Source organism: Falco peregrinus, chromosome 5 (genome assembly GCF_023634155.1).
Source record: "Falco peregrinus isolate bFalPer1 chromosome 5, bFalPer1.pri, whole genome shotgun sequence".
In the NCBI taxonomy this organism is placed as follows: domain Eukaryota; kingdom Metazoa; phylum Chordata; class Aves; order Falconiformes; family Falconidae; genus Falco; species Falco peregrinus.
Genome location: NC_073725.1, coordinates 61,878,338 through 61,888,873, shown reverse-complemented (window position 1 = coordinate 61,888,873; position 10,536 = coordinate 61,878,338).

Below are 10,536 nucleotides of genomic sequence, written 5' to 3'. Positions count from 1 at the left end.
GTTTTAATTTTGTTGCTTTTAATTCCATTGGGCTGGTATCATGAGTCAGAACAAATTATAGCTTCTTGACTGATTTCTACCGTGTTCATTATGTTGTACATCTCTTACTCACCACCTCTCAGCAATGAAACCCTGACATTTTTAATCTGCTCCTCTTCTCTCTCTCGCTTCTTTCTTTTTTTTTTTTTTTCTATTTTGGCAGAGAGTGACTGGAGCTGAATACAGGTTTTGTATTTAGGCAATCTCATGAGGCACTCCCAGCATTATTCCCACTTTCTTCCTAGAAATATTCTGACTCACTTTCTCTCACTCTCTCCACACACACCCCTACCCGCACCCCCCAGATCATTCCTGCACGAGGAGCTGTCCATTGAGCAATAGCTTGGGTTTTGGAGCGATGGCAGTCTGTGGAGAAGCCCTGCATGGTGACCACCAATCTAGGTTCTTCAAAGGCAACTTCACCTGCTACCTGTACTGGATGCTATCAGCCAGTCTCACTTGCCCAATGCTAACTGAACCCCAATTAGCCTAAACCATCACTAGATCTTTACCACTTTGCTGGCATGTCCATAAGCTATTTTTTAATCAACGCTTCTGACTTGGGACAGTTCCACCTTCCTCCACCTTCTTTAACAGGAGCTGACATTTTTGCTCCTGTGCGCATGCTTTTACTTTTCCTTTTCCCTGTTCTTCCCATCTCATCATCTTTCCATCTCCTTCAGCAGAGTTCAGTGTTTTCTTTCTGGTTTTGCTATTTTTTTTCTTCTGGACAGCTGCTGGTTTCTCCATGAGCTGTGCTCCCCCTGGACCATGAGAAATCTATCCCATGTTTCATAGTCCATGGTGTTGCAGTAATCCTCACTCTGAAGGAGGTGACAGGCCACTGTTTTACATGTGAGGTGATGCAGAAAGCTTGAAAACATGTGAGAAACCTTTTTGTTGGATGCTGTTCATGGTCCCAGGGAGGAGATGTGGTGGTGTATCTGTTTAGGGATGCCATTGGTGATTAACTGAAGGGACTGAGCAGTGATGGCCCTGCTTCATCATGTTGTCCACGATGGAAAACAGCATTAGGAAGGTTTTTCAGGTAAACCCTAAAATTCTGAGTTTAAAGTAGGTTCAAATGTGGTGTTTGATGGTGCAAAGCTCACGAGTGTATTTCCTCCAACCATCCAAGGCAATGCTACATTTCTCTTGACCACACAGGTGGTCCGCAGGTCCAATAGACCTCTTGTTCCCTGAAAGCCCTGTACTGGAATAGGAGAAAGGTTTTAACCTTCTCTGGTCACCTACCTTTGCCTTGAAAAGCTGCCGATGCCTTTTCTTTGCCTGTAACCTTACACTGGGAAAAAATCCTCAGCAGCTTTAAGCAAGGTCATCGGGGCCTTTGCTTTAGGGCATTTTCCAGCTCCCTAACTGAGATGAGAACTTCCGTCTGTCCACTCTCCTAAAACTCACCGTTCCTTGTAACCAAGGCAGCTCCAGAGTTTGCCATGTTCAAAACTGTGCAGGAAGCATCAGGCAGAATTTGGATGGGGTGGCAGAAAGGCAGTTTGGACAACATGGGTTTTTGTCCTCTCCCACCAGCAGCTCCCCCACACCTTCCCTTAACCAGCCACACTGGGCTGGTGGGGACTTGTTCCAACCATCCCTCACCCCCAGCACTTCAAAAGAGCTTCAAGGAGATGTTAGAATGGCAAAGAAATGACAGGAGCTGCATGCAAATAGAATTTTCTTTAAAAAAAAAAAAAGTTTCGAAAAATTTGCATTCCTTATGGCCAGCCTTGCCTATCCCACCGGAATATACCTGTCGCTCTCTCCATTTCATGCACTGCTTCCCTAAATGCCTGTATCTTTGATTTATGTTACCAAATGTCTCAAAATGTGATGGGTATTTTTGCTTTCCTTCTCAACACACCAGCTTCTGGAGTCATGCTATTTTGTGCAAACATACATCAAGTTTCATGGTGTGCAAAATATTTCAGAAACCATCTTCCCCGCCTATTTTATAAGTTCAGAAACTAGAAAGTAACTCATCCATCCAATGTATTTGATTCCTTAAAACCTTACAAGTACTGGGAGAAGGAAACAGAGGCAGAAAGAGCTGACTCCTGATGTCTGGAGTGCCAAAGGTTTATTGCTCGATGTCTTCTCAATTTTCAGGTTCAGACTTGTGCAGTTTTAGCTCCAAGGAGTCCACTGAGGGAGCGAGAAGGTGAGAAGAGGATGAGGAAGCATCTTAAGAGAGGACTCAGCAACTGTGAACTACCTGCAGGGCTTTCCTAGCAGGTGGCTGAAGATCCCCCTCCTTTCCAGTGCAGCCAGCATTGCCACCATGGCCCGGGGATGAGAGCAGAGCAGTCCCTTTTCTGGGAAATGCAGGGTCAGGAAATGATGAGCCAAATACTTCCAGGAGAGCCAGGACTTTTGAACTGACCCAAATACCCCCAACCCTGTGCTGTCCCTACCTACCCCAGGGCTGTGGCCACAGGGCACCTCTCCCCTCCGGTCCACTGGTCCCTGGCAAGTCCTGCCTGAAGCCAATAAGTGAAGGGCCATGAGGAACTGATCGGAGGTCAACAACTGCCTAAAAAAAAGAAATAAATTGTGTGGTGGGCCACACTGCAGGCTCCAGGTTAACACTTGTCTTAGTAGGTTATGGCATTTTCCAGATACTGGCCCAGCTCATCCCTGGTGTGACACCAGCAGGGCAATGGCATATGGGTGGCCCAGCGCCCTGTAAAGACCTAAGCACTTTTTCTACCTGACATGCTTGCAGGGAAGAGTATAAAACCTTTTTCTTGGAAAAATAAAAATAAAAATAAATAATAAAAAAAAACCCCACAGCTGCCAATGGGACCAAGCCCTGCAGATTTTACTCCCTTCTTACTCCACAGAGCCAACAGGATTTCTGGGCAGGATGGAAGCCAAGTAGGGCTGTTAGGAAGCAAAGTTCTTCAAGCCCTGTGATTTCCTTGCCATTCCCATGAAAAACCAACTCCAGCAGAGCCCGGCTCTGCTCTCTTGCAGAATCCAGCCAAATACAAGCCACATTAAGGGAGTTGCTCTACATTCATATTGAAAAGCGGGTGCTTGCCAACATTACGTGCCTTAAACTTCTTGTTTTAAACTCCTGAGCACTGGCCCGGGGAAAGGATTGTGTTGAGGAATATGTTCATACAGTGCCTGGCACTGGGGGGTTCTGGCTCATGACTGGGATTTGTAAGCAGCTCCTGCAAGACTTGTAAAGCACTGTAATGCATTTGAAGTCTGGTTTCCTTGGGAAACTTGGTTTAGCTGATTATGTTGTGTGTCTATCCGCTCGTTTCCTCCCCTCCAACTTCTGAACCCCTCGGCCAATCCCAGCCCAATTTGGCAGAAGGATAAAAGTTTCAGAGAGATTAAGTTGTATGAAAATAAGTGTACAGGTAGGGAAGAAAGACCTTATTACTGCATTTCCCCCTGGGAGAAAAGGGCTGCGATGTGAGTTCAACCTTTATTAAGCACCAGAGAGCCCACATAGCAGAGGGGAAAAGTACAGGGGACACCGAGCATCATTAGCATCGTTCCCCACTGAGCTGCTTGCTGCTTAAGCCATTTTGCTTCATGCCCAGGGCTTGGAAACGACCTTTTAGAGCAGTGTCAAGAACAGGAGGATCTGGGCTTAAATATGGTCTTGCAAACATGAGGTCAAGACCAAATCGTAGTGATACAGCTGTGCTCACCGTGCCCCAAATCCCCTAGCAGGAATCCCTCCCTAGGGTGTCTTCTGGGTCCGTACAGCACCCAACACACATCAGTCACCCTGTCTGGGAGCACAGCCCTTCCTCAAAGCATCCCGTGGACTTTGCAGACCCACGCACCAATCTTCACCATCACTTACACTGCATCAAAATGGGTGCACAGAACCTGACTCGTGGCATTTTGCCCCATTTTGACATGTAGACTCGGGTGCTGGGCAAGAAACCATCTGCAGGTGTCACTCCTGCACATGTACTAAATGCACCAGAAGAAAGTCTGGGACAGGTGGCCACCCGGCAACTACATTAAGACATCATAACTTTGACTAATTTGTAAACTGGCTGGAAGAACATCCACCCTCTCTGGAAGGGGGAGAAGTGTCTCTTTAAACCCTGGGGATATGACCTTTTGTCCTCTTTGTTTATATGGGGGGGAGGAAGGAAAAAAAAAAAAAAAGGGAGGGAGAAATGGAGAGAAAGTCAGACTTGTTGCCGTGTTAAAACCTCCCCCCCACCATCAGCCTTTGTGATGAAAATGGTGAGGGACACTCCCCAGTGCCTGGTTTTCTCTCTTTGTCATTCAGGCTTTACAAGGGAGAGCTCTGTTCATTTATCAGCTTGGATCCCTTGTTGACACCTCACTTGACTGAGGTTTTAGCACCTTGGTGGGGTTTGGGGAGTGTTGTTTTGTGCTTGCTTTTTTTTTTTTTTTTTTTTTAACTCTCTCAGTCAAATCTGTCTGTTCTTTCTCCTCCCCTCAGTGCAGGCAGATCTTTTCTTCCCATTACTTTTACAGGAATGTATCTTCCCTCAGTATGAGAGTCTCCTACAGCCAAACACCGGGCAACCCCCCATCTGGCCCTGTCCAGCCCTTGACAGTGATTTTTGGTGTGCATGAGAGATATCATTGCTTATTTCATCATTTCCCACCGTGTGGCAGAGCTCTGGCCCAGTTCATCAGCCCCCTCCATGTTCCTCTCCCGCGTACTGTGGACAGCTGGTACCTGGTGCCACACATGACAACAACTTTGCCATCGTGCTATTCCATGTTAAGCTGTTTTAAAATAAACCCAATGCCAAATAATCTAAAAAATCTTGATGTTTTGCACTTTTAAAACACATTAGAAAAGGGTTTGGAGACTTTGGTCAGGGCACTGTTGCAAACAGGAGTGCCAGTCTAGCAGATGCTCCTGTGATTTCAAATTGTACCCTAGGTTCCTAGTTATTGGTTTTAATGTATCTTAATTAGCTTGCTCTGTGGCTGCAGAGAAGATACTCCAGTCTGGGTAGTTTTTCAGTCCAGTGCTTGTCAGCAGCAAAGTAATCCCTGTTTAAAATGCATATTGATTTGCAAGCACAAAACTGAATCCCAACATTCATCTCGAGTGATAGTATCACTTGGGTTTCAAAGAAGGGTGTTATAAGTGAATTCATAAAGCGATACAATTCTGGTTTCAATTTTAACTTTTTTTCTTTTGTTTGTACCTGCCGCAGGAGTGTGGCTAGCCCTTTGAAAAGGAGTTATTTGAACTGTATTTTAGAATGGGATTAGAAAATTTGAACAGCAGTGCATCGATGACTTAGTAAATAACTGTTTCTGTTGTTGATCTTTCTGTCTCAAAAAAACTTGGTTTTCCCTTTTTTCTTTTTTCTTAATCCAATGTATATGCCCACCTCCCCACCCACCCCACCCCCACCCCAAAATCACTTCTATAAAGACAGATTGGATGGATGGAGCAGAGTAAAGAAATGTCAGATTTTAAGCCAGTCAGTCCTTATTCTGAGTGTGAATTTGGAGGGAATCTTCCCCAAAAACCTGGATCTGCTCCTGTGGTTTTCTTCTGAGACCAGCAATATTGCTCTGGCAGTGATACTCTTGCAGTACTAACCATTAGTGCTGAGAACTGCCTGGCTTGACTTTACCTTTCTAGATCTGGGTATATAGGTCCAGGCAGTAGCTAACAAAAGGGACGCAGCAAGGACCCCCGAAGGACATTTCATTCCACCCATCCAAGTCCCTTCACTTCCGAGGACATGAGTTCCCTTTGGATGTGTAGCGCTAACAAGTTGTCATCCCTCTTTCAGATTCTGAGGCCTGGCGAGATGGATGTCTCCAGAAAGGGATGCAAGATTTGCCCCCAGGAGCCAAAATACCAGACCCTAAAATGTTTCTTTGAAAGAAAGCAGGTGATTACTATTACTCTCCTGGAAATATTTCATTGTGCTCAGTTATTAGCACCTAAGCCTGCATCATCCTATGAATGGTTGTTTGTATATATAATAGCAGGTTTGGGCCCCTAGAGATTATCAGCTTCCATTGCTGATTAATAGGTTTTTAATCTGAATCTGGCCTAGAGAAATTCGACATAAGCAAACACACATTACACACACAGGGCTCAGATTATGTATACGTTTATTGAATTAGAGGCCTTAGGGGAAAACTTACGCTGATCTGTTCCTTCAGTTCCTATTTTGGATTATTTCTTCCATGAATCTGGAGCTCTCAATGTGCCAGAAAAAGGACTGCTGCTTATTTACTCAGGGAGTTAAGGTTGCCTTCAAATGGCCAGTTTGGCTTTGAGATAAATTGGTTTTCCCCAAATCTCATCCCATGAGGAAGATCCCAACTTATCCTTCACAGCACTCATTCGTCAGAGGATGGTCTCCACAAAGTGACTTTGCAACAACCAGGCGGCTGTTGGTAGAGATGGCCTGGCAAAGCATTCCTCGCCCTCGGCAGGTGGACCTGCTGAGCAGAGCACTGATTCCTCCTGCCAGAGCTCCGGGGGGCTGCGGGGGGCTCTGGAGCAGACAGCTGAAGGTGACCGACTCAGTGGGGTTTGGAGGAAGGGACGATGAAGGGAAATGTTTATCTGAACATAGACATGGCACTGACCGGTTGGCTGCCCCTGCTAGACACGCACGCTCGGTTCCCTTCTGTTGGTGTTTATTAGGGGACATCTGGGTGAAGCCCATGTTATTTCTAATTGCCAGCATCACTCTCAGAAGGTATTTTTCTTGTCTGTGTACCTTTCACAAGTGCAGAAGGCCAGGGGTGCCCCTGCCCACCCTGTGCCGTGTAGGTGACAAGGAGATAGCTGCATGGTGGCACTGTCCCAGAGCACTGATGAGCTGAGCATGCATGGAGGAGGCAAGGGAAGAGGGAGCACCCACAGTTCATCCTCCTACTTTCCAAGGCAAGACCCTACCATCCTTCTGGCCACCGAGCCTCTCTGATATCCCTATGTCTTCACCAGGGACATATGTCTTTCCCATCTTGGGCTCTGCCAGCTCTTTGGTGGTAGCGAAAGGACACCAGAGCCCTGGTGGTGCAGATCCCTGTGCACTGGCTGCATTTTTTGGTCCGTGTTTTTTTCTCTGCAGGTTTGTTCTCTATCTGTACCACTAGGTGGGCCAAAGCTACACCAGTGAGAGTCCTACCTCTTCTGCAGAAGACAGGCAAGGCAGGTGCCTGCCTGATGCCTGCTGGCCAGGGGACAGCTGAGGGACAGGAGATGGAGAGAAGGAACAGGGAGTGATGTCAGAGAGCCCCAAGTTTCACCCTGAGTCTTGCTGTCATTCAAGCCCTAGCAGGACAGGCGTCCTGTCCTAAAGAAATGACCATCTCAGGGAGAGCGACCCAGCTGGGATGTGACATATGCCAGGGAATTCACTTGTATGAAGTCACATCACAGACTGGTGGCAAAGGCAAGAGCAGAGCCCCCACCACCAGTTCAAGGCCTGGCCTTCCCACCTACTGCCTTTCTAAAGCAGCTCCTTGGTGGCCAGGACATGCTGTTCACAGCCTGGTATGCAAGAAACAGATCAGCACCAGTGCCTGCAGGTGATAACTGGAGGAACACACAATATGAGAGGGAAACCCTCCGCAAAATAAGGATTTTTTTCCACCCAAGATGAGGTGACTGAAGATCCTGTGTATAAAAGTCTGAAGGAAAGGATCATCACCCATGACAGATCTGCTCTACTCTGCAAAAGGTCTGGCACGCTGCAGTGCAGCCCTTGGAGCTGCTCTGCCTCCAGTGAACTGAGAGCCATGCCATGTGCCTCCTCCTTCCTGTCCTCCTGGGGACGTACCAGTGATGGATATCACACTTTCAGCCATCCTCCCTTTCTCTTATGAGCACTGTGATCAGGGGATAACACCTTTATATAGAAATGTTTGGATGGGAATCCAGGAACAGCCAAAATCCTGCTCTGCCACTGGCATGGGAGAACCTGGGCAGATAGCAGTCATAGCCAAAGGTGCCAGTGCCAAACATATGCTGTTCCCTTGCAGCTGAGGACATCTTGCAGCCTAAAGAGCTGAGAAACCCACCTTGCATGTGCTCCTGATTTGTTCATTGCCTATCCATGCCTCTGTAGAACCCTGTAGAGCCTCTGTAGAATAGAGAAGAGGCAATGGCCTGTAGGCATCTCACCTACCTTCAGCTATCTGAAGACTGAGCATCAAGTCTAAACTAGACCCCAAACAAAAAGAAATGCAACTCCAGAAGCAATCCACCCCCCCCTACCATAGACTTGTATCCACAGTAGGCTGAGTTGCTCTGGTCTCCACTGCACCATTGACCACGGAGGCAGCCAGCGTTGTGTAAGTAGGATTCACACAGCTGTAGTCAGGCAAGGTGAAACCCATGCTATCAGTGTATTTGGCACATTTCGAAAAACCCTCTCCGTCTCCAGCATTGGATCAACCTCCACTTCTGGACAGCAGTGACCTTTCTATGGTAAAACCAGCTGGTCACAGGGAGACTTAAGAAGGGACACAAATTTAGCAGCAAAATCTGTCTTTTCACCAGTTCTGCCACTGAACCACGTCATGAGCTGGCTGTTACCCATCTTCTGCCTTGCTCTCCACATCTGACGAGGTCAATATGAGGTCAATATTAACCTACCTTGTCGCTATTTGTACTGCTGTGACTCAAGATGTATGGATGACATGGGTGACATGGATCTCAGTCTTCAGGGACCTTAAAAGGCACAGAGGCAAAATGAAAGAGGGAGGCAGAATGACATGCCAAGTCAACCGGCCTGTGGCAAAGCCAAGCCTTCAGCAACCCATCGCCCAGGCATCTTGGATCCAAACAGTTATATGACATTTTCCAAGCATCAGCGGAGGGAGGGGTTTTAGTGCTCACAGCATGTTTTGGTACCTGTGTCTCCAGATATCTGTAGCAACGCCTACATGCTCTTGGGCTTCCTCACCAGGACTGACTTTGGGGAGGGTGGGTTACAAAGCTGCCTGATGGAGTTTTACTGGTGCTGCCATTATTACTATGTGCCACAGAGTGGGCTTCTTGGCATGGAAGGAAAACCAGGCTGTGGCTTTCTCACACTGCCATGGTGGCTACACCCAACCATGGAGACCACTGTGTTGAGTGGTGTGTGGGGCAGACAGTGAGTAAATTGCAAATGAGGAAGGTTTACCACCTTCCAGCAAGAACAAGTTCCAGCTGCAATTTGCAAAAGCAGGTAACTTTTAGTGGGAATTTAAAGAGAGAAGGGACAGAATACACTTCTGTCCTCCACCAAAAATAAGCAAAACCTTCTGCCCCATGAGGAGCCTTCCCTGGCTCTGCGTTTGCTCTCAGTGAGGATGATCTTCCCATCCTGCAACCCCAACAGATCTCCGTGTAGGGCAGAGAGGGAAGGAGAGCAAGAGAAGTGACACACAGAGTATTTGAGGTGTGACAGGCTGCACTACACCAGTCTGCCCGCTTTCCTGTCTGCCCATACCCCTCCAGACCTCCACCCCTTGACCCTGATCTCTTTCGATAGACTTCTCCAGGGTGGAAGCACCCTGGACATGCCTTTTTTTGAACATGGGCAAGCACAGCTGTTCCCTGTGGTGACTAACCACACCACCAAGCAGTCATGTTTCTAAATCCAGCTCTATTTACACACTCAAGTGGGCCCTGAAGATGCCAGCTGGGCCATCCCCATGAGTAAGCAAGATAAGACCAGCCTTCGGTGCCTTCATAAAGCATTCCAACCCCATGATGATGAGGCCTGCTCCATGTATTCCCATCCCCTTTTCCCCATGGCATCTTGATAATTGAAGTTACCCGCCTCCTTTCTCAGCAGCCTTATAGGGGCCAAGGAATTGGCCCCACGGCTGTGAGCATGGTCGAAACTTTATTCTCTTAACTAGCCAGGGTGGTGGACCTTCACCTCCCAGGGAAGTCACGAACCAAAACTGGTGTTTACTTTGCTGGTGTAAGGCTGGGCACTGTGGAAGATCTGTGTGAGGCAGGTTGCAGCTCCAGCAGGACTGAGGCTTGGTGTCTACCACTGAGGAGTCACAACCTTGCAACCTGGACTTCCCTCAGAACTTCTCCCTGGGCACTGATGAGCAATGCCAAGAGCAAAGAAGGCAAAGCCAAGCTGCTGCCGCCCCACCGAGGGCCAGATCCTGCCCACTGTAAAGCCTACGTCTGAATGCATGTCCAGCTGTTTGGGAGAGGGATGGAAACCAACGGACCAGCATGGGTAAGCTTAGCCAGGTTTTGACATCAGGCCCTAAAACCAACTGTTGGGAGAAAATACTGCAGATTTGGGCAGCCAAATGCCAGCAGTCCTGCATCCCTAAAGTCTGTGTCAGCCTTTTTACTGCCTCTAACAGACTGCAAAATCTGGCCCTGAAAGGGCTCCGGTCCAGAGGCAGCGTTGATAACAGATAATTAATGTACAGGAGTGTTCCTAGCAATGGGAATAGCTAGTATCCACCAGACTACCTTTTTATCAGTGTAATTAAAAGCAGTTGGCGTCAGTGAGCAGC